This window comes from Setaria italica, chromosome III (genome assembly GCF_000263155.2).
Source record: "Setaria italica strain Yugu1 chromosome III, Setaria_italica_v2.0, whole genome shotgun sequence".
In the NCBI taxonomy this organism is placed as follows: domain Eukaryota; kingdom Viridiplantae; phylum Streptophyta; class Magnoliopsida; order Poales; family Poaceae; genus Setaria; species Setaria italica.
The window spans coordinates 24924473-24948662 of NC_028452.1; the positions used below are offsets into that span (position 1 = coordinate 24924473).

The 24190-nt window shown below is 46.5% G+C and overlaps 2 pseudogenes; both read left to right on the forward strand.

Annotated features, from left to right (window-relative positions):
- Positions 1-14672: 14672 nt before the first annotated feature.
- On the forward strand, positions 14673-15676 carry LOC101754986 (annotated as a pseudogene).
- A 573-nt stretch (positions 15677-16249) lies between these two features.
- LOC101783883 lies at positions 16250-24120 on the forward strand (annotated as a pseudogene).
- Positions 24121-24190: the final 70 nt, after the last annotated feature.

Sequence of the window (24190 nt, forward strand, 5' to 3'; positions counted from 1 at the left end):
TTGGTAAACAATTGACAACCTTTGCACTTCTGAACTAGTTGTTTAGCATCGGCCAGAGCCATTGGCCAGTAGAAGCCTGCTCTGAAAGCCTTACCAACTATTGTTCGGGAAGAGGCGTGGTTGCCACAGATTCCTTTGTGAATTTCCTCTAAGATTGCTTGGCCGTCTTCCCGGTAACGCACTTCATGAGTACCCCGGATGATGCACCTTTCCTGTAGAGCTTGTCTCCGACTAGAATGTAATTTTTTACTCGCCGGGAGATTTGTTCAGCCTTATTTTTGTCGGATGGTAACTTGTGATCTTTGATGTAGTCGATGAAGGGTGTCCTCCAGTCGACTTCTATCATCATGATTTCACGAGAGATGTCAGCAGTCTGGACCGCTGGTGGCGTGACTTGTTCAGGTATGGATGGCTTGCGCAGTTCGTGTACGAAAATTCTTGCTGGAACCTCTGCACAAGTTGAGCCCATTTTGGATAAGACGTCAGCGGCAACGTTATTGTCGCGGACGATGTGATGAAATTCCAAGCCGGAGAACTTGTTTTCCAGTTTACAGACTTCTTTGCAGTAAGCGTCCATGTTGTCCTTGTTTCGGTCCCACTCGTCATTGACCTGGTTTATAACGACTAGTGAGTCGCCGTACACCAGTAGTCTTTTGATGCCGAGGGAGATTGCAAGGCGAAGGCCGTGTAGCAATGCTTCGTACTCGGCTTCGTTGTTAAATGCTTCCCAGAAGATTTGCAGTACGTATTTGAGCTGGTCTCCATTGGGGGAGATGACTAATACGCCCGCACCGGCCCCATCAAGTTTGAGGGACCCGTCGAAGTACATTACCCAGTGTTCTGGCTGTTCAACTGGTGTTGGTACTTGATTTTCAGTCCATTCAGCTACAAAGTCGACCAAAGCCTGGAATTTGATAGCTGTCCTTGGTGTGAAGTCCAAAGTGAGAGCTCCGAGTTCAACTGCCCATTTGAAGATTCTACCCGTGGCGTCTCTGTTGTGGACAATTTCGCCGAGCGGGAAGTCAGAGATGACTGTGATGTTGTGCTCTTGGAAATAATGGCGTAGTTTCCGGGAGGTGAGCAGAATTGCGTATAAGAGCTTTTGTATCGGTGAATACCGAGTTTTGGAGTCCGAGAGTACTTCGCTGACAAAGTAGACAGGTCGTTGGACCTTGTAAGCGTGGCCCGGTTCAGACCGTTCGACTACTATTACCGTGCTGACGACATTAGTAGTTGATATGTATAGGAGCAAGTCTTCGTTCGGAGAAGGAGCGGTGAGTACAGGAGGCTTTGACGAAAAGTCTTTGAGCTGTGTTGGTGCCTTGTCTTCCTGTTCCATCCATTTAAACTTGTCCTGGTGTTTGAGAAGCTTGAAGAAAGGTAGTCCCCATTCTCCAAGTCTCGAGATGAACCGGTTGAGAGCGGCCATGCAGCCTGTGAGTTTTTGCACATCCTTGATGCTAGCTGGTGCTTGCATGTTTGTGATGGCAGATATTTTTTCCGGGTTGACCTCAATGCCGCGATGGCTAATGATGAACCCGAGTAGCTTGCCGGAAGGTACTCCAAAGACACACTTAGTAGGATTAAGTTTCCATCAGAAAGCGCGTAGACTAGAGAAAGTTTCCTCCAAATCAGAGATGAGTTCCTCCTGGTTCTTGTTTTGATGACTACGTCGTCGACATAAGCTTCAACATTGCGGTGAAGCTGCTTCTCGAAGCACATCTGAATAGCTCGTTGATAAGTTGCCCTAGCATTTTTTAGTCCAAAGGATATTGTTTTGTAGCAGAAAGCTCCAAAAGGTGTGATGAAAGCCGTTTTGGCTTGATCTTCTTCTTTGAGGCTTATCTGATGATAGCCGGAGTAGCAGTCGAGAAAGCATAGTAAAGCGCACCCAGCGGTAGAGTCGACTACTTAATCGATCCTATGTAGCCTGAAAGGGTCTTTTGGGCAGTGCTTGTTGAGGTCGGTGTACTCGACGCACATTCTCCACTCGTTGTTTTTCTTACGCACGAGCACGGGGTTGGCGAGCCAGTCAGGATGAAAGACTTCTTTGATGAACCCTGCCGCGAAAAGCTTGGCCAACTCTTTCTTGATTGCTTCTCGTCTGTCTTGAGCGAATCTGCGAAGTCGCTGCCGTTTTGGGGTAGCTTTGGGATCAACATTTAGAGAGTGCTCGATCAGCTCTTTGGGCACACCTGGCATGTCAGCCGGTTTCCAAGCGAAGATATCGTGGTTAGCCCGAAGGAAGCTGACGAGCGCGGATTCCTATTTAGGATCTAGCCCTGTTCCGATCAGGGCTATCTTGGAAGGGTCGCCCGTCTTGTTTTCTGGGATCTCTAGTTCAGTTGGATGGAGCTTCTTTGAAGCTATGAAGACTTGTTGCATGGGACTAGCTCCTTGAGAAGTCGCAGCAATTTCCACGGCTTCAGTGTCGCATTCGTAGGATCGCCGTAGATCTCCTCGTAGCGTTAGTTCTTCCTTGGGGCCTGGCATTTTGAGTACCAAGTAAACATAGTGTGGTATGGCCATGAACTTGGCAAGTGCTGGCCTTCCGAGTATGGCGTGGTAAGATGTCTCGAAGCCGGCAACTTCAAATCTGATGTACTCAGTACGGTAGTGTTCTTTAGTTCCAAAGGTGACTGGAAGGACGACTTGTCCTAGTGGTATAGCTCCATGTCCGGGTACGATACCGTAGAAAGGTGAATCTGTTGGAGTAAGCATTTCAGTGACGTCGAGGCACATCTTTCTCAATGTCTTGGCGAAAATAACGTTGAGTCCACTTCCGCCATCGATGAGTACTTTGGTTAACTTTGAGCCTGCCACAACCGGATCGAGTACTAAAGGGAAACAGCCTGGTTCTGAGAACTTGGTCCATTGGTCCTTTCTGCTGAAGGAAATGGGCACTTCTGACCATTTTAGCGGTGTTGGATCCGTTCGTTCAATGGCCATGATCTCCCTGAGTACGAGTTTGTTGGCTCACTTGGATGCGGTGCCTGGAATACCGCCAAAGATGACGTTGACAGTTTTTGAGGCGGTCTGGAAGTCGCCTTCTTCGTCTTCGTCGTTCTGGACTTTGTTTTTGCCCTTATCTTTTTTCTTGGTGTACTCTTCAGGGGGTGGTAGTGCGGGTAAGTCTTGTATTACTCGGCGCATGCTATAGCAGTCTATTGCCGAGTGCTTGCTAGTCGGGTGCCATGGGCACTGCTTTTTGAGTAGTTCGGTGAAGATTGGCCTTTCATCGTTTTTGCGAGATCCCTTTTTCCTGGAGGTGGTCATGGCAGCAACAGTGTTGTCGGGCTTCCTTTTGCGGTTGTGATTACCCGAGAAGTTGTTTCGATTATCATTGTGTCGAGTACTATCTTGGTCATTGTTGTTGCTGTTGTCGCGTCCACGGTTACGGTGAGAGCCGAACCGCTCTCGCTCTTTGTCTTCTTCATCCGCCCACTGCTGCACCATGACTTTGAGGTCTTTGACATTAGCTGGCTGTCGGCAACCAAAGTCTTGGTATGTCCGTTGATCGTAGAGTCTGTTCTGGAAGCACTCGACGACGTCTAGTCGCGTAATTTGTTGATCTCGCCTTCTTTTTGCTTAATTTGACTTAAGTCGATCTTGTTGCCTGGTCTAGCCATGGAGCCGGCAAAGTTGTTGGTGAAAGCCTTTGTCAAGTCTGCCCAAGAGTCAATGGACTTGGGTTTGAGTGACTCAAGCCAGGTCAGTGGTGCAGGTTCCATGCATATGGGGAAGTGGATGACTTTGGTGTCGTTATTGCCCCCGGCTACTTGGACGGCTAGTGAGTAGTATCGTAGCCATTGAATTGGGTCTTGTTTGCCATCGTACTTGGTGATTCCAGTCCGCTTAATCTTCTCGGGTAGTTTTGTCCTCATTACCCGATTTGTGAAAGCAGGAAAATTGTTGTAGTTGTTGACTTCTCGTTCGCGCCAACTGTTGAGGATTTCTCGCAGATCACTAAAGTTTGATACTTTGTGGTTCTTTCGAGTAGGGCGAATACTTTTTACCGAGTTGGTGCAGCTGACCTCTCCAACATCCTTATGGCGTGCTGGGGCCTTGTGTTTGCTTGGGCCTTGGCTGTGTTGCCGAGGCTGGTTGACAACTTCATTGTCGTTTCTTGGGGCATTATTGTTGTCTGCAGCTCCGCTGCTGCCTTCTTGGTGAGTTGTGATGCGAGGAACGGACGAAATTGGTGATTCTTTGTCAAGTAACTTGTAGGCTTGCTCCGCGAGTTCTGTGATTAGTCCATTGCCGCGCTGCACGAGTTGAGCTGTGGCTTCGTTATCCCTATCTTAGGGCATCAACGTTGTTAAAATATTGATTGAGGCAATTGCCACAAGTGGAGTATTGTGCTCTTGAGCCTGAACTGCGTCGAAAGCCCTTTCAAGGTTTGTGATGGGAATATTTGTGGCCATGGATTGCCGTCGCTCGGCTCGAGTAGCATTGCGCATCCTTCTTTGGTTTCTTTGCTCGGAGGTTTCATTGTGAGGAGCGTCAGCTGTGGACTCATCTTCGGAGATGTTGTCGAGTTGTGCTAATCGCCTAGGGGTTCTGTTCTGGCTAGTACCCGGGTTGTTATTTTGAGTAATAACAAGGACTTCCCTGTCCGGGTAGTAGCTTTCGGAGCTTGATATTGCAATCTCTGTGGAACTTTCGTTGCGATTGGAAGTGAGTGGGACACCCTCTTGATATGGGAGGTTATCTATATGGGCGACAAGGCGCGAGCCGTAGTCACGGTCAAGAAGAGGTGGTCTCAAACCTGGCCAATGTACGAATCTGCCTTGTGACATTGAAGTTATTACTAATCCTTGGGCTGGACCAAATAACGGTATCTCTGGTGGATAAACCAAGTCGGAGTCATCGTCTTTGGCGTGCCCGAGTTCGAGTTGAATTCGAATAAGAAAATCCTGGTAGACTTTGGCTGCATTGCGGAGTCTGTGTGGAAACCGTTTTGGAGTCGAAGCCGAGTTGGGAATTGACTGGGACCGACTAGTCTGAAGCGAAGTCGAGTCCGACGTGTAATCGAACTCGAAATTTTCAACTTTGAAATCTTGGTTTTTCCTGGCCCGGTCTTCTGCTTTCTTCTCTTGAGCATTGATGATCTGGTGCCGGAACGAACCCGAGCCATCGGCGATGCAGAGCCAGGATCCGAAAACGAAGGTGGCGCCCGCTTCAATGAAGAAGACGGGCTTGATGATGACTGTTGCCATTGAGTTCGCACTGAGAAACTCAACAAGCTCCCCTACCTGGCGCGCCAGCTGTCGGTATTTTAGACCGGCAACCCGCCTAGGGGGTGCCCTAGGTGGTCTTTTGTGCGGTAAGGATCGTCGAGAATCAAGGAATCAATGGTGACGCAAGGAACATGATTTAGACAAGTTCGGGCCGCTAGATCGCATAATACCCTACGTCCTGTGTGTTGATTTGTATTGATCTTGGATGAACTGGAGTTGTCCTTGAGGGGGGTCCCTGCCCGCCCTTATATACATGGGAGGGCAGGATTACAAGTCTGAGTCCTAGTCAAGTACTATTACAGAGTTCTACTCGGTATGGCCCGAGTAGTTTTCCATAGACATACTTGACTAGTCCGAGTGGGATACGCCTATCCCTTGTCCTGATCGTGTCCGAGTATGCCCCTTAGTGGGCCATCCAAGGTCTACTCGTGGGCATAGGGTGCATGCCCGACAATTGGGGCTAGGTGCCGTGAGGACTGGTGGCTTTGATAGGAAGTCCTTCAACTTTTGAAGGGCTTGATCTGTCTCCTCGGTCCACTAGAATTTATCTTGCCACTTGAGTAGTTTGAAGAAGGGTAGTCCCCATTCTCCAAGTCTTGAGATGAATCTATTGAGGGCTGCCATGCATCCAGACAGCTTCTGGACGTCCTTGATGCACGATGAAGCATGAAAGTTGGTGATGGCGGAGATTTTCTTAGGATTAGCTTCAATCCCTCGATGCCTGATGATGAACTCGAGTAGTTTTCTGGAGAGTAGACCGAATACACACTTTGTTGGGTTCATCTTCCACCGAAACTCTCACAAGCTTGTGAAAGTTTCTTCTAGATCCGCAATCAAGTCTTCGAGATTTCTGGTCTTTACAACCACATCATCCATGTACGCTTCCACGTTGTGGTGTAGTTGTTTCTTGAAACACTTTTGGATGGCCCGTCGATAGGTGGTGCCTGTGTTCTTCAACCTGAATGACATTGTAGTGTAGCAGAAAGGTTCGTACGGGGTGATGAACGCGGTCTTGATTTGGTCTTCTTCCTTTAGGGCCATCTGGTGATACCCCAAATAGTAATCAAGAAAACAGAGTAGAGCGCATCCAACTGTCGAGTTAATGACTTGATCAATCCTAGGGAGTCCGAAGGGATCCTTTGGACAGTGCTTGTTGTGGTCTGTGTAGTCAACACATATCCTCCACTCGTTGTTGTTTTTCTTCTACACCAAGACGGGATTGGCCAGCCACATTAGATGATAAATGTCTTTTATGAAGCTAACTGTGACTAGTTTGGTCAACTCTTTTTTGATTGCTTCTCTTTTGTCTTGGGCGAATTAGCATAGCCGTTGCCATTTTGGTGTAGCTTTGGGATCCACATTTAGTGAGTGCTCGATCAACTCCCTGGGCACCCCCACCATATCAGATGGTTTTCATGCGAAGATGTCTCAGTTGGCCCGAAGGAAGCTAATGAGCGCGTCTTCCTATTTGGGGTCCAGCTCTGAGCCAATCAGGGCTGTCTTAGAGCTATCACCAGTCTCAAGGTCAATAGCTTTGATATCGACTTCACTTGTCGGCTTGACCTTTATTGCCCTTGACTTCTTCTCTAGGATTTCAAATTCTGTTGGGGACAATTTCTTGGAAGCGGCGAGGACTTGCATCATCGAATTTGGCACTTGAGTAGTCGCTAGTAGCTCTACAACTTTTGTGTCATAGTCGTATGATCTCTTCAAGTCTCCGCGTAGGGAGAGTACTCCCTTGGGTCCCGGCATTTTGAGTACTAGGTACACGTAATGCGGGATGGCCATGAATTTGACCAGTGCAGGTCTTCCGAGGATAGCGTGATACGAAGTTTCAAAATCGGCCACCTCAAACCGGATGTACTCTATCCGGTAGTGTTCTTTGGTCTTGAAGGTAACTGGCAAAATCACCTGACCAAGGGGTACAGCCGCGTTGCCTGGTACAATCCCGTAGAATGAAGAGTTCATCGGGGTGACCATATTCGTAATGTCAAGGCCCATCTGCCTCAAAGTCTTGGCGAAGAGTACGTTGAGACCATTACCGCCATCTATGAGTATCTTGGTGAATTGAGAGACTGCGACTACTGGGTCTAGGACAAGAGGATAACGTCCTGGGTCAGAGAAACTAGTTCACTGATCCTTCTTGGAGAATGTAATTGGCACCTCGAACCACTTGAGAAACGTAGGCGTTGCTGGTTCGATGGACATAATCTCTCGGAGGGCTAGTTTCTAGGATCGCTTAGTAGTAGTACTCGGTGTGCCGCCGAAGATGATGTTGGCGGTGTTGGACGGGTTCTGGAATTTGCCGTTGTCACCATCGTCTTCATCTTCTTTGGCCTCGCCTTTGTCCTTTGCTCCCGAAGGTTCCGGCAGATCCTTCATGACTTTGCGCAGGCTATACCAATCCATCGTAGAGTGCTTAGAGTGTGGGTGCCACGGGTGGTGGTGTTTTATACCTAGCAACCTACCGATGGGGTACCCGAGGTAGTAAATTGGTTAGTGGGGAATTGCCGGACCTGGAACTCGAAGGTAAAAGTGAGGACACAAGACATTTATACGGGTTTGGGCCGCCAGAGTAGCGTAATACTATACGTCCTGTTTGGAGTGTTGTATATTGCGCCCTGCGCTTGGGTGTTGAGGTATGAGGTTTTGGTCCTCTGTTCTCTGAGACTCCATCGATCTAGGTATCCTTGCCCTCCTTTATATACTCCACGTGTTGTATGGTATGGGTCCTAATAGGATTACAGAGGAATCCTAGTAGGAGTCCGTATTCTTCCTTCCTTGCGGGTACTGGGGATCTATCCCCGACAGGCCCCCGAGCGCTTCATAGTCTTCGAGTAGTTTTAAGATCCTGACCGAGTAGTCTGGTGCTCTTCGAGTACTTTATCTGGTTGAATCTTTAAAATTTCTCAAAGCTGCCTTGAGGCTATGGTGTGCTCAAAGCCTTTGATATCTTGATTCTGTAATCTTCATATATGGAGGGTGATGAAAGTCGCACTCCATATGGAGTAGCCCCTGAGCCTTAGGTTGAATCGTAGAATCAGGTTGAGGGTCAATAGATGCTTGAATCTTCTTCATTTGTCTTGAAAAAAAAAATCAATTGCTGGATGTAGCTTATCAGCCCCCGAGCCTTAGATTGATTGAATAATTAATCCAAGAATCTTGAATCTTCACGCAAATCATCATCCGAGTTGTTTTGCGGCGTCCAACCCTCGAGCTTATGCGCCAGGTAAGTCGTAGGAGCCACGTCGAGTAGTTATTGGTGCTTAGCCCCCAAGCTAGGAAGCTAGCCGAGCCATTGGAGATATTCCAAGTAGTAATTGGCGCTTAGCGTCCCAAGTTTGGGAACTAGCTGTGCTGTTGGAGGTATGCTTAGTGTCCTGGAGCGTCGTCGCCGAAGCTTGACCTGAAAGAAAAGATGCATACATGTAGCATATTTGTAGCATATAGAAAACTACTGAAATTTACTCAGCGATCAATATAAATGTTGTATGCCATGCTCTTGTTTCAGACATATTTCTCCTAAGTAGTTAGCTTGTTACGTTTTAGGCTCTCAGCCTCTGTTTAGCCGTAGCAGTTGCGTGGCGAGATCTTTGTCTCTTATACGCATATGGACGCTGCCGTTTGCACAGCTGAGATCTTTGTCTCGTGTATGTGTTCTAGCATTTTGGCATGACAGATGATCCGAGGCTTTCACGAATTAAGGCGTGTTCTGCTAGAGAAGATTAGTGACCTTAAGAGAACACAAAAATTAGTTGTGGTCGTTGCGACAAAAAGAGAGCGCGATTGCGCGCAAGAGTTTGTTGCCCTCCGGCGAATAGAGCGCGCATTGTGCGCAAAAGTTTGTTGCCCTCCGACGAGTAGAGCTCGTGTTGTGCGCATTGGTCAATCATGCTGAAACAAGCGATAGAAAAATAATTATTAAAAAGTGACTTAGCTTGATTTGTGGATAATTGTCGACGAAGCCGTGGCGGTCGTTGATGAAGCCGCGACGGTTGTTGATGAAACCGACTAGTAAGAATCGATTCCGACTAGTTGTCGACAGTGTGAAGTTTGTCCTGACTAATTTTCTAGTCGAGACGAGGAGTCGAAGTTGTCATCGGCGAGGCAGCGGATCAGTCTTGTCGATTGTTGATGAAGCCAACTAGTCGGAATCAATTCCGACTTGTTGTTAATCATGTAGAACCCACCCTCGACTAGTTTTCTAGTCGAGACGAGTAGTCGAAGTAGTCATCGGCGGGTCGTCGGGCGCTCTCGTGAAGTTGAAGTAGTCAAGGTTGTCTCTGGCGTGTCGGCTTGCCGATTGTAGGTGTTGTCGCACGAGCTGTAATTCTGATTAGTGCAATCCTTGGTGCATCTTGCATGTACGTGTGGTGGAAAAATCCCTTTTGCTCAAAGATTCCAATGGAGTAGATGAATTTTGCCCTTTGCCTTGATTCGATTCAGGCACCAGACGGGCGATCCACGAAATCCGACTCCGCCTGAATTCTGCCTACCCGACTCCATCCTCGTCTCGAGTTCGACGATGCAATATGTGCGCCCACGTACGTCTTCCAAGTACGATTAGTAGGAGCAATAGATGTCCTGGTGATCCTTTGTGTGCATATAGCAAAAAATATCCCAAGATCTTCTCTGGTAGGTTTGTTTTGAAACTCGTGCAGCAACAGCGGAATTGTCCCCTCTTCAGGCAACGAAATAGAGAAATTTCTCTCTAATTCACCAGCAATTTCTCTTCTCTCGATGTAGATGGAACACGCTGTCTTGCTTTGGAGATGAAAGTATGACCCGCAAAAACATGCCATCGTAGATTGATTTCAACCCATATTAAAGCTGCGGCGATCAAGGTCTTCGACTCCGTCTCGATCTTGTTGCATCACGCCGAATTGCTGACTTGTTAGCAATTCAAATGCGCTGTGCTGAACGGATTGGTTTTGTTGATGAGGTCCTTCAAGATCACCCGATGATCTCGACAATCACCCCTATCTGGCGCGCCAGATGTCAGTGTTTTATACCCGGCAACCTACCAAGGGGGTACCCGAGGTAGTAGATTGGTTGGTGGGGAATCGCCAAACTTGTAACTCGAAGGTAAAAGCAAGGACACAAGACACGTATTTATACAAGTTCGTGTCGCTAGAGTAGCGTAATACCCTACGTCATGTTTGGGATATTGTATATTGCACCCTGCGCTTGGGTGTTGAGGTATGAGGTTTTGGTCCTCTGTTCTCTGAGACTCCGGCGATCTAGGTACCCTTGCCCTCCTTTATATACTTCAGGGGACGGAATAACTAGTCAGTTACAAGGAGTAGTCCTAGTAGGATTGTATGGTATGAGTCCTAGTAGTATTATAGAGGAATCTTAGTAAGAGTCCATCTTCTTCCTTCCTTGTGGGTATTGGGGGTGTATCCCCGATAACGGGCATTGCTTTTTTAGGAGCTCTTTGAACGGAGTCCTTTCTTTATTCCCGCTGCCTTTCTGGGAAGACTGGAACATCCCTGTGACAATATTGTCTGACTTCCTTTTACAATTTAGACCACCCGAGTAGTTGCCTCGGTTGTTGTTATTGGGTTGATCATTACGGTTTTTGTCATTACGTTGGCCATTACTCTGATTGATGTTGCTCTGGCCTTTGTTAGGACTTGACTCGAACCTCTTGATCTCTTTGTCTTCATCATCTGCCCAAGCTTGTATCATGATCTTGAGAGATTTGTTATCCTCTGGGCGTCTCCTGCCAAAATCTTGGAACATCTAGTGGTCATATAGACCATTCTGGAAGCAATCTATGGAGTCTTGCTCCGTGATGTCCACGATAGTGGCCTTCTTGTAAAAAAAATGAAGATAATCGCGCAAGGTCTCGCCTTGTGCTGTTTAACTCGATCCTGTTGCCAGGATACTGTATAGCCCCTGCGAAGTTGTTTGCAAACGCCGCCTTGAGGTGTTTCCATGTGTTGATGGAGTTCTTCTCTAGGGATTCGAGCCATGTGAGTGGCCCTGCCTCTATGCAGATGGGGAAGTAGATGACCTTGGTGTCGTCGTTTCCTCCCGCCGCCTGAACTGACAACGAGTAGCACCGCAGCCATTGGACTGGGTCCTGCTTGCCGTCGTACTTAGTGATGCTAGAGGTTTGAACTTGTTAGGTAGAACCGTCTTTCATACACATTTTGAGAAGGTGGGGAACTCGTCAGAAACCTCTCCTAGGTACTTGACTTCTTGTTCGCGCTTGCGGCGACACCTTTCAGTGATTGTACGAGCGTCGCGGCTGTTGTTAATCTTTTGATGGAGGTCATTTACTAGGGGTTCAGGTTCTAGGTGGGGCCCATGGTGGCCACGGCCTCCCGAAGGTTCCGCCCGACTACCCTCTGCCCTAATTTGGCTTGGTCTGGGACCCTCAATTCTGGCACCCTCATTTCGACTTAGTCACCTATGGCTACTGCCATGTTGGGATGAGGTGTTTCGAATCGAGTGTACTGGGCTTTGTTGATCGAGTTGCTCATACGCGCGCTTCGCCAGTTGAGCTAGTTTCCTGGTGTACTTAGTTTGTGGCATGGTCCGAGTAATCAGGTCGATGGATGCGATGATGGCGAGAGGAGTATGTTGCTGATGCGTTTGAACTACTTCAAACGCGTGATCCAAGTTCATGATGTGTAGATCAGCAGCAAGGCGGCGATGGCACTCTACTCTTGTAGCATTTCTTACCCGCCGTCGATTCCTTTGAGCTTCGGTTTCTTCTCCTTCTATGTTGACAGTGAGCTCATCCTACAAGACATCATCTAGGTGACATTTGTGATGCGAATTTCTTTCTGGCTGATCTTCATCCTCGCCCCTTGTTGAGTAACGATGGTGAGGAGTTCTAGCTCCAAAGAATAGCTACCCAAACTTGATGTGATGACCTTTGTGGAGCCATCTTCTTCGTAGATAGGCGACCGAGGGGTACCCTCCTGGTATGGGAGGGTGTCGAGGTAGGCAACAAAGATGACTCGTCATCTTTGGTAAGAGCAGGTGGCTTCATGTTGGGCCAGTAGAAAAATTTGCTTTTGCGGAGTTAATATGATCACCATGCCATGTTGTGGACCTAGTAATGGAGTTTGCTTGTCTGGATCGGAGTAATAGTCGAGGTTCTCGATCAAATTCGAGTTGGATTGTAATCTGGATAGGTAGCTTGCTGGGCAGCACCTGAGTTTCAGAGTCCGAATGGGAATCGACTTGTATTGTAGACTGATTCGCACAATGGCTTAAGCACCAGCTCGTGGGAACCAATCTAGGATAGTGGGAGAAGTTGAGTTGTACTCGAACTCGTCCCCCGAGCCTCGGAATAAGTCAAAAATTTCATTGATTTTTTTGACAAAATCCTCCAGAGCTTGGCGATAGGGTTGATGTCATATTGCTTCTCCTCCGGGGCCGGCGCAATGTGGAGGTGGAAGTTTCCAGCGCCGTCTGCGATGCAATCCCAGGAGCTGAAGATGAATGTCGCGCCCACTTCGAACGCGAGGATGGGATTGATGGTGACTTGGGCCATCAAGTTTGCCAACAGATTCTCAGCGAGGTTCCTTACCTGGCGCACCAGCTATCTGTGTTTAGACCCGGCAACCTACCGACGGGGTACCCGAGGTAGTGTTATACGCGTGGGGCTTGCCGAGATCAGTAACTCGAAGGTGAACTCGAATACACGATTTACTCGAAAATCAAATACAAACTTGTTTATGCAAATTCCATTTGAATCAAAAGGTCAGCAATGATGTAGATAGACTTCTGTAGGTGATCCCTATAAGAAAAAACTCGCAAACGCATAGATTGGGACCAAACAAGTTCTAGGTCAACAAGAACTTGAAGAACACAATAAGCACACGAGATAAAGGATTTCTTTACCGAAGTTCACCCCCACAAAAGAAGCTATGTATCTGTTGAGGAGCTTATAAAGAGTTAGGTCCTCACTAACCCTTTACCTCCCCAATCAACCACAAAAGGAGGATTAGGTCACTTACTATGAATCCTCCAAGACGATAGGCAATATAAACTTTCCGGGCACACCACAACAAGAGGGCCCTCAAATGAGTGACGCCTAACCATCTAGAAGCAAGCTTCAAGAGTAACAAACACGAATCAAAGACCAAAAATACTTCAAGTGCTCTTGAGATGAACAAGGTTGACCTCACACTCAAAGGTAGAGTCACACACCTCAAACTTCCTCTCACCCAAACCCTAGCTCAAATCTCTCAAGGATTAGCTTAAGAAGGGAGTGGGGAGGAGTATTGAATGCTCTATAAAGAGTTTGTCTCCGGTTAGGTTAGCAGCAAATGAAGAAAGAGGCGAGGGGTATAAATACCCGACCCAAAAAACTAGCTGTTACTGTGTCTTAAAGTACCTATCGGAACTTCTGACACAGGGTCATAACTTCGGATGGTATTAAATTAAAATACGTTGAGCACCCATTGTCGAAAGTTACCCGAGACTTCCAACAAATGTCGAAACTTCCGACACTCACAGGAACTGTGAGAAATAGCATGTGTATATGCAAGGTTGTTGTGTCTCTCATAAGTGGTTAGCATCTCAAATAAGCACTTTTAACAACTTCAAGCCAACCGGACGTGTCTCCCTTAATAGTACGATGTTCCTATACTTAAATTTAAAATTATAAAATTATAAAGCATTCTTTTTTACGCTCCAACACCGTCCTTCAATTATTTTAGACCCCTACCTTACACCTTTGCACATCTTTTGCTTTAAGCATATCAATTTCTTAATTATTAAGTTCCTTAATTATGCATGTCATAAACACCAAACTTACTTTGGGAGCTAAGATGCACTTTCACCTTAAAAATTTTACTAATAATAATTTGGGACGGGGAGCTTTTCTGACATCAGGATTCTCCAGCAAGCTGCTTCTCGGACCTTTTTCTAATACGCCAGGTCACCAGCTTTTCCATGAGTTTAAGCTGGCAAAACAAAGGCCCGTGGATCGTGCTGGTTTATCCGAACTCCCATGTACTTTGTCAGATCAGATACAATGTTGCATTCTTTAATAATAATGTACTTTGTCAGATCAGATACAATGTTACATTCTTTAATAAAATAAGGAGATACAATGTTGCATCGGTCTTTGGTTGGGATACTGCCGTTGGAAAGCGGCCGACCTAACATATTACATATGCACTGTTTCGCAGCACCATTGTTACTGATAGCCATTTTTGACTTAGGGGCCTCGGGTGAACATAAAGCAGGCAGGCTTTGACTTAAACAGCTGGACACGTGTGGTTGTGCCGTTGTGGTAGTGGTACTCCTTTTCGCTGTGGGCGCAGCGCATGTCTTTGTTCTTGCTGCCATGCAGTCCATTACCAATGTGAAAATTGCACCAACATCCACGAGTCACTCCGGTTTTGGAATATCTAATTATTTGATATCCTTAGTTACTTTTACATTTGCATTTACATATTTGCCATGAAGAGATATTTTACCAATAAAATTGTCATTTTATCCTCCGTAGCACGCCATGTCACGGGACAGGTCCACGCTGGTTTCCGCTTGCCAAATGACCCCGTGCCCCCTGGCGCTCCCCGCACGCCGCTCTTCTCTCTTCGTCTCCCCCTCAGGACCCACGTCGGCCACGGGATTCCACGTGCCCCATGCTCCTCCCCCCCCCCCCCCGCGCTCAAGAGGCCAAGACAAGCGCCCGCTGGTGGGACGAAAGGGAACAAGAAGGATCGGCTCCCCGTGCTCATGTTCTACGACGACGGCGTGTTCATCATCGAGTCCACGTTCACACTGTTGTACCACGCGTACTTGAACATGGTGGCGGCGAAGGCGCATGTCGTGGCAGTGCCCGTGGAGTACCGCCTCGTGCCGAAGCACCAGCTACCGGCGGCATACGATGACTCGTGGCAGGCGCTCAACTGGGTCACCCGGAACACCACGTCCGAGCCAGAGTCGTGGCTGTGGGACCGGGGAAACCTCTCCCGCTTGTTCGTTGCCGGGGATAGCGCCGGTGCCAACATCGCGCACAACATGGCCATGCGCGTGGGCACAGAGGACGGGTTGGATGGCGGCGCGGCTATCACGGGGCTCTTGCTCCTTGATCCCTACTTTTGGGGCAAAGAGCCCATGGTCGGGAGACGACGAACAAGGTGATGCGGCGCTAGTACGAGACGGCATGGTCCTTCATCTCCGGCGGGCGGTACGGCATCGACGACCCGCTGGTGAACCCGCTGTCGCTGCCCACGGCAGGGCTGTGAAGGGTGGTGAGCTCGCGCATGGCCGTGACGTCATCGGGCCTGGACGACTTCCGTCCACAGGACCTGGCGTACGCAGCAGTGCTCAATGGCAGCGGGTGGGGCAGGGAGGTCGAGCAGTACGAGACTCCTGACGAGCGGCATGTCTACTTCCTCGACAGGCCCAAGGACCCCAACTCCGTTAAGGAGCTAGCCTTCGTCACCAGCTTCCAATAACCGGCGGAGGACGCGACGGCAGCACGGTGGCCTGTGGGCGGAGGCGTGGCCCTGACGGCGGCGGTGACCCACGGGCGACGAAACAGGCCTGACGCGGCGCGGTGAGCCATGGGGGGTGGAGCAGCCATGGGGAGACGGAGAGAGAGAAGAGCTGCACGCGGGGAGCATAAAGGCCAGGGGCACGGGGGTCATTTGGCGAGCAAAAATCAGCGTGAACCGTGACATGGCGTGCCACGTCGGACAAAATGACAATTTTGTTGCTAAAACATCTCTCCGATGGTAAATATGCAGATGCAAATATAAAAGTGGCTTCTAAGGATGGCAAATAATTAGATATTCCTCAATTTTGAGATACTGTATAGTCGCAAATAATTAGATATTCCTCAATTTTGAGATACTGTATATTCCCCAGAAACTTCATATGTTATAAATGCCAACCTACAAATACGGCATGAGAATAAATAGAAACTTAACAAATATAGTCGCGACTCAGATACAATCGACGAATGAGGCAACTAGTGTTTGCATCGCGCAACTCTACACGAAAGATAATCTCAAGTGACCCAAAACGACCGGTAAGCAATCGGAATAGCTAACCACCTAATATCCAAAACGACATGTATAAACTTTTCTCGGTATATCATTCCTTTCGTCGAAGTGTTGCCCGTTATGAATCACAAACACGAGGCTGGAAACAAGAATCCATGTTCTTCAAGGCATCTGTGACAAAGGATTTTCTCTGATCTGCTGTGGGAAATGGCGGAGGCTCCAGTGAGTGTTTCGCTAGGGGTCGTCCGCTCCCTCCCTGCCAAGCTAGAGCGGCTGCTGTCGCCGGAGGCCGACCAATGGCTGCGGCTGCGCAATGGGGAGAAGAACAAGATTCGCCTCCTCAAGCACCACCTCCAGGAGTTGATGGACAAGTACCTGGTGGAGCCGTCGAATGTGGAGGCTCCGGCCTCGGCGGCCAGGTGCTGGGTGAAGGAGGTGCGCGAGCTGTCGTACGACATCGACGACTTTCTCGACGAGCTCACCCACGGGCTCCACTCGGCCGCCGCCCGGAAGAACCTCCGCAGCAGGGTCGCCAGGCTCCGGGAGGACCTGAGCCGGAGCCGGTGGGTCGCCTGCGAGACCGCACGATTCAGGGCCCGATTGGAGGATGCGATTCAGCGGCACAAGAGGTACAATCTTGACAAGCATCAGAGTCGGGTAGTCAGGATTGATTCGGATGAACCCCCAATACCACCGCTGTGTGGAATGGAGGCGACGCGCCTGGTTGGTATCGACAGCTCCATGGAAAAGCTTGGTGAGTGGTTGACTGGAGATGGAGAGCAGAAACTGAGAGTAGTGTCCATTGTTGGACTTGGGGGAGTTGGCAAGACAACTCTTGCGAAAGAGCTGTACCGCAAGCTCGGAAGGCGATTTGAGTGCCGGGCTTTTGCACGGTCATCCCAGAAGCCTGACATGAGGAGGCTTCTCAGCAGCATACTCTTACAAGTTCGTCGACAACGGTTGCCTGATGATGCAGAGCTGGGTAATCTCATTGGCACGATCAGGGCACACCTGCAAGATAAGAAGTTAGTTTCTGCACACATATTGGCAAATCTTTTCCTCAGAGTAGTTGCTCAGTTAGGCTTATAAAGAACCATATGGTTTTCTAGAAAACCCTGGGTACTTGACTACACAGAGATACAATTATATCCACTTTGCTGATTTTCAGTTGCCTCAGAGTTCCCTTTTGTTCACCTAAACTGCACCTTCTTAGTTCGAAGTTTAGTACTGTCTATTGTGCACTTTTTAGGGGGGGGGGGGGGGGGGGGTGTTATTACTGCACATTTTGCATTGAGCAGAGGAACCATACTTTTGATTTGGTGATTAGGTGGTGAAGAGATGTGTCTGGAAAGTAACAAAATTTCAGTGCATCTATTATTGAACATTTTGCATTTTGTGTTTAAATCAGGAACTCTCCCAAGCACTAGAAACATTATGGACCCTTGGCTTGACACAGGAATGTGCACCTGAAACACTGTATGATGCAAACCAAATAATAGTTCTTCCATAGGAACTTGGATGGTCACCAAAATTTAGGGTTTATCTACATGCATGCCTGAATTCTGAGAATGTCTCCTACTGCCTGTGCTATTTGAGATATAAGATTACTTCAAGAAACTAATATCATATACTTGAATGGTACATGACATGCTGATTATTTTCCAAAGGAAGTCCCCTTACTCCACAAGAAAACCCCTGAACTTTGATCTGGTCCACTTAATTCAAATATTTCAATAGCAGATCTTATGAAGATGGTTATTTTCCATTAAAGACTGTAAGTTTTTTGCAGCTACTTCATCATAATTGATGATTTGTGGGCTTCATCAACGTGGGATGTTGTCAGTCGTGCTTTGCCAGATGATAAATGCTGCAGTAGAGTACTAATTACAACGGAAAGCGATGTTGTAGCTCAGATATGTTCTGATCATAACTCTAAGCATATTTTTAAGATGGAACCTCTTAGCGACGATGAGTCAACAAAAATATTTTTTAGTAGATTTCCTGGCAATCGATCTACAAATAATCAGCACTCGTATGAAGTTTCATCTGAAATTATAAGAAAATGCGGTGGTTTTCCACTAGCAACTATTACTACAGCAAGCCTTTTAGGAAGACATCAGAATTGGGCAGAGCAATGTAACTGGATAAGGAGATCACTGAGCTCAAATTTAAGGACAGATCCAACTATTGAACGAATGAAACAAGTACTTAGCCTTTGTTACAACAATCTTCCTTGTCATTTAAAAGCTTGCATGCTATATCTTAGTATATATAAAGAGGACCATATAATCTCGAAAGACGATTTGGTAAAGCAGTGGATAGCTGAAGGTTTTATCTGTGCACAAGAAGGGTTAGGCAAGGAGGAAGTTGCAAGTACCTATTTTCATGAGCTTGTTAATGGGGGGATGATCCAACCTGTAGACATCAACTACAACGGTGAGGTGCTATCATGTACAGTGCACTACATGATACTAAATCTTATTAGGTACAAGTCCATAGAAGAAAATTTCGTCACTGCTATTGATCATTCTCAGGCCAATATAAGACTTGCTGATAAGGTTCGTCGACTGTCTCTCCAATTTGGCGATGCAGAATATGCAGCACAACCCACAAAATTAAGGCTGTTGCAAGTCCAGTCACTTGCCTTTTTTGGACTCTTCAAGTCTTTGCCTTCTATATCAGAATTTCGGCTCCTTCGGGTTATGATCCTTCATCTTTGGGGTGACAAGGATAACAAAAGTTTCGACCTTACCACTGTCTGCCAGTTGTTTCGACTGAGATATTTGGAGATAGTATGTAATGTCACTTTGGATCTGCAAACCAAGATGCAAGGTCTACAACACTTGGAGACACTGATAATAGATTCTAGAATAACTGAGGTTCCACTGGATATTGTTCATTTACCAGGTCTGCGGTACCTTAGGCTTCCTGGTGACACAAACTTTCCAAACGGTATTGGCCAATTGACATCTCTACATGCATTAGGGAGCTTTGATCTCAGTAGCAATTCAGCAGACAATGTGCTAAACCTAGGCAAGCTGACCAATCTACAAGATCTTCATCTCATCTGTTCTACAATGCCTTCTGACAATCTTGAGAAGAAGTTGCAGTGCTTGGGCTCAATTCTCTCGAATCTCAGCAATCTCAAGTCTCTAACCATGTTACTTTCAGGCTCCTCAAATGCTACTCTGAAGGCAAGTGCTTCAAGCAGTAATATTTGCTGTGATAGTTTGAGCAGTGTGTCCTCTCCTCCAGCTCTTCTCCAGAAGCTTGAGTTGTTGCCACAGATTTGCATCTTTTCCATCCTTCCTGAGTGGATTGGAAAACTACGACTACTTGCCATTTTAAAGATTCAAGTCATGGGCCTATCGAGTAATGATGTTGATATCCTTGAAGGACTTCCTGCCCTCTCTGCTCTCTTGTTGTATGTCCAGACTGCCTCAACAAAAAGGATCCTTTTTAACAAGGAGGGATTCCCAGTTCTGAAACACTTCAAATTCGTCTGTTCTGCCCTTTGCATAGCCTTTGCTAAAGGAGCAATGCCCAACGTTCGAAGGCTCAAGCTAGGCTTCAATGCTAACACGTTGGTTCAACACAATCCGGTAGATGCTGGCTTTGAACACTTGATAGGCCTCGAAGAGATCTCTGCAAAAATAGGAAATGCTGGTGCTGATGAATCCAGTAGAATGGCTGCACAGTCTGCATTGAAGGCCGCCTTTATCCCTTGTAGGGTCAACATAAAATTGGTGGATTGGACCTTTTATGGTGAAAAAGAAAGGAGTAGAAAAGCTCAAAAGGAAAAACCCCAGACTCTAGAAATTACCAATCCAATTCCAGATGTTATCACAAAAGAAGGTTCACATGAACGATATGGAATTGGAGAAAAGGGCTCAAAGCAAGACACAAACAAACGATCTGATAACAGGTGCAGACTTTACTCTAGCCTCCTCTTATCACTGCTTGTTCCATACCCTCTTTATTCTGCCCATATGAGCTCTGAGTTCTAAATGGTTGCTGCCTCTAGGATTACTGTTTCATTGGGGTCCTCTGATGAACTACAAGAAATACAAGAAATGGCCTCCGTTGAAGCCACAAGTAAACAACATGATACTGGGTACGTATTTTTCTCGAATAAAGAGGAAATATGAGAATATATGGCGTCCTTCTTATTATTCTTCAATATCATTGCTCCCATACCCTAACCATTTATTCTGCACATATGAGTTCTGAGTGCTAAATGGTTTCTGCCACTAGGATTACTATGTCGTTGGAGTCCTCAGATGAACAACAGGAAATACAAGAAATGGGTTCAGTGGAAGCCACACGCAAACAATGTGGTACTGGGTATGTATTTCTTAAATAAAGAGAGCATATGTCTTCCTTATTTTCTTCAATACCATTGCTCGTTCCATACCCTTTATTCTGCCCATATGAGTTCCGAATGCTAAATGGTTGCTGCCACTAGGATTACTGTGTCATTTGAGTCCGTAGATGAACAACAGGAAATACAAGAAATGGGCTCAGTGAAAACCACAAGCAAACAACGTGGTACTGGGTACGTATTTATCTCAAATAAAGAGAACATATGGCTTCCTTCTTATTCCGGTTCCATACCCTTTGTTCTGACCATACGAGTTCTAAGTGCAAAATGATTACTGCCACTAGGGTTACTGTGTCGTTGGAGTCCTCAGTTGAACAGGAAATACAAGAATTGGGCTCAGTGGAAGCCACAAGCAAACAACATAGTAGTGGGTATGTATTTGTCTCAAATAAAGAGAACATACAGCTTTCTTCTTATCATTCTTCAATATCTCCATATGAGTTCTGAGTGTTTAATGGTTGTTGCCACTAGGATTACGGTGTTGTTGGAGTCCTCAGATAAACAACAAGAAATGGGCTCAGCGGAAGCCACAACCAAAGAACTTGATACCGGGTACGTATTTAAAAAAAAAACTCGACTAGGGGGAGAGGCGTTATATGGCTTTCTTTTTATTATTGTTCAATATCTCCTAGTATCTCCCATATCATTTATGCCCATGCTTAGGTAGAGAGTGATTTGACTAAATCCCCTTGTTTTAGCATGGTTATTACTTTATTTTTCCTTCCAATCAATAGGGATTGAACCTAAGTCCCCCTCTTGATTGTGAACAAAGACTTCGTTTGTACACTGCCATTTCATCCTATCTTAGAATTTTGACAGGTGCTAAATGTATCTATTCAAGCAGACACTATCAGATGAATACGTGGTATTTGTATATACTGATTAGTAATTATTCAATGCAAATTAAATGTTTATAATGAATTTAGGGATCTGCCCAACAACAATTTAACTGGACAAGCTCCATCAACTGGTTCACTTTCATTATCCACCCCCATCAGGTAAAGCTAGAATTTATGATGTCAACACCAATTTTTCGGCCTTGACACTTCTGCTATTAACACTTGTCTATTTTTGCAGTTTTGCCAACAACCCTAACATATGTGGGCCTGGCACCACGGAACCTAGCCCTGGTGCCTCTTACTTTAGTCCACCACCTGTGCAATCACCAGGTGATTTGTTCAGATCCTTGACTATTAAGTCCATGTAAATATGTTGAGTTCAACATGGCTTATGCTGGGTCAGAAATGGAGAGCCTAACATTAGATCACCCCCCCCCCCCACCCCCACCCCCACCCCAAACACACACGGGCGCACACACAAAATGAAATTTGCGGTGGAAGAAAAAGGAAGAGGAAGATTTAAGGAACCAAGGAGAAGGAAGATGAGCCCCCTTAGTTTCTAAGGCTGGCTCCGCTCCTGCTAGTTTCTCTCCATGTGAGTTGTGACTAGGGCCGACACCACCACTAGTGGACCAAAAACCTGTACATCCCATTTTGCTCTTTTCATCTAAGTGACATCCTCGTTGGCACTAATTCAGTGCCTACTTGTCCCTCTTCATGCCCCCCTCCCCGCCTGCATGGGTATAGCAGTAATTTAGCATATATGAGTTTGCTGCTGATTTTTTTTTATTCCATGCAGGAAGTTGTTCTTGTATTGGTGCGATTGCTACTGGAGTGTCTGCCAGTGCCACCTTGCTATTGGCTATTCCTGCAATATGTTGTGCATTGTGTCGATGTAGGAAATCAAAAGAGCATTTATTTGATGTACAATCAGAGGACAATAAATTACTTGTGGCAGCCAAGCTTGGCCAGCTTAAGAGATTTTCGTTTTGGGAACTAAGAGCTGCAACAGATGTCTTCAGCTATAGGAACCTTCTTGGAAGAGGTGGATTTGGCAACGTCTATAAGGGAAGACTGGCAGATGGTTCGTTAGTAGCTGTTAGGAGGCTAAATGAGAGGACACCTGGTATGAAACTACAGTTTGAAACAGAAGTTGAGATGAGTGGTATGGTCGTTGCACACAGAAATCTATTGCGTCTTTGTGGATTCTGTATGACATCAGCAGAATGTTTGCTTGTATATCCTTATATGGGTAATGGAAGTGTTGCATCACGTTTAAGAGGTACTCTATCCTATTTACTATAGTCAGCGTACAGCCTTTATATTGTTTTTTTTTCCAGCTTGTTATACTTTCTCAACAACAATATCCAAATGTGAAACATTTATTGCTTTGGTTTATTTTGTAGAACGGAAACCGTTTGAACCCCCTTTAGATTGGCAAACAAGGAGAAGGATTGCATTAGGTTCTGCTAGGGGCTTGTCCTGTTTACATGACCAGTGTGATCCAAAGATTATTCATCGTGATGTCAAAGCTGCGAATATCTTATTAGATGAAGACTTTGAAGCTGTAGTGGGACACTTCAATTTGGCCAAGCTAATGGATCACAAGGATACAGATGAGGTAACAACTGGTGTTCGTGGAACAATTGGGCACATTGCACCTGAATATCTTTCCACAGGAAGAATCTCCGAGAAAATCGATGTGTACGGTTACGGAATGATGCTCTTGGAGCTCATTACAGGACAGCGTGTGTTTGATCTTGCTCGCCTTGCCAATGATGAAGATGTCATGCTACTTGACTGGGTAATTTAGTAATGCCATGTCCTCAGTTCAAATTGCAATCTAGCTGTGTGGCTTGACACAACAATACCTGCTTTGATTTGCGTAATGGTGAGTTTATGTGATTTGTGCAGGTCAAGGGACTACTAAACCAGAAGAGACTGGAGATGATCATTGATCCAGATATACACAAGAGCTGCATAGATTCTGAGGTGGAATCCCTGATCCAGGTTGCGCTCCTTTGCACACAGAGCTCCCCAGTGGACCGACCTCAGATGTCGGAGGTGGTGAGGATGCTTGAAGGAAATGGACTTGACGAGATGGGAGGAGTGGCAGCAGGCAGAAGCAGTACGGGAGGAAGCCATGCTGGGCCCGCAGCTAAACTCAAGCATAAGCATGTTCGCTTAGCCAGCTGGAAAGCTGAAACCGCTGATTTGTTGTGAGAGGAAAACACTGTTTGGTGGCTGATAAGCCAGCTCAATAAGCTGAAGCGAACAGAGTTCGAGCTATTATAGCTCAGATGATGACAGCTGCTAATTCTTGTATTCTGTTAAGGGTAATAGCAATGTGTATGAATCATCCTAGCAATGTGTATTCAGAGCTCAGATGATGACAGGTAGAGAGTGAGTTTGGGCTCTTGATCGTTGAAAGGCCGTGAGGCCCCGAAGGATCCAGCCAGCCGCCCAGGCCCCGAAGGAACGTGAAAAATTACTTAGGTTTCTGATTAAAATTGCGAGGCTGCTAATTTTCTTCAAACGGTTACTATGTCATAACGATATGCCTCTTTTTGTCAATTTGGAACTGTAGTGCTTTAACAAAGATGTAAACCTAGTCAATGCTAGAACTTTGAACAATCTATTTAGTATAAACATGGCTTGTAATTTCAACTTGGGCAGGAAGGGATCAGACTATTCATCTGCACAACGTTCACTAACCCACTGTAACATGAACGTCATGGAGTCGAC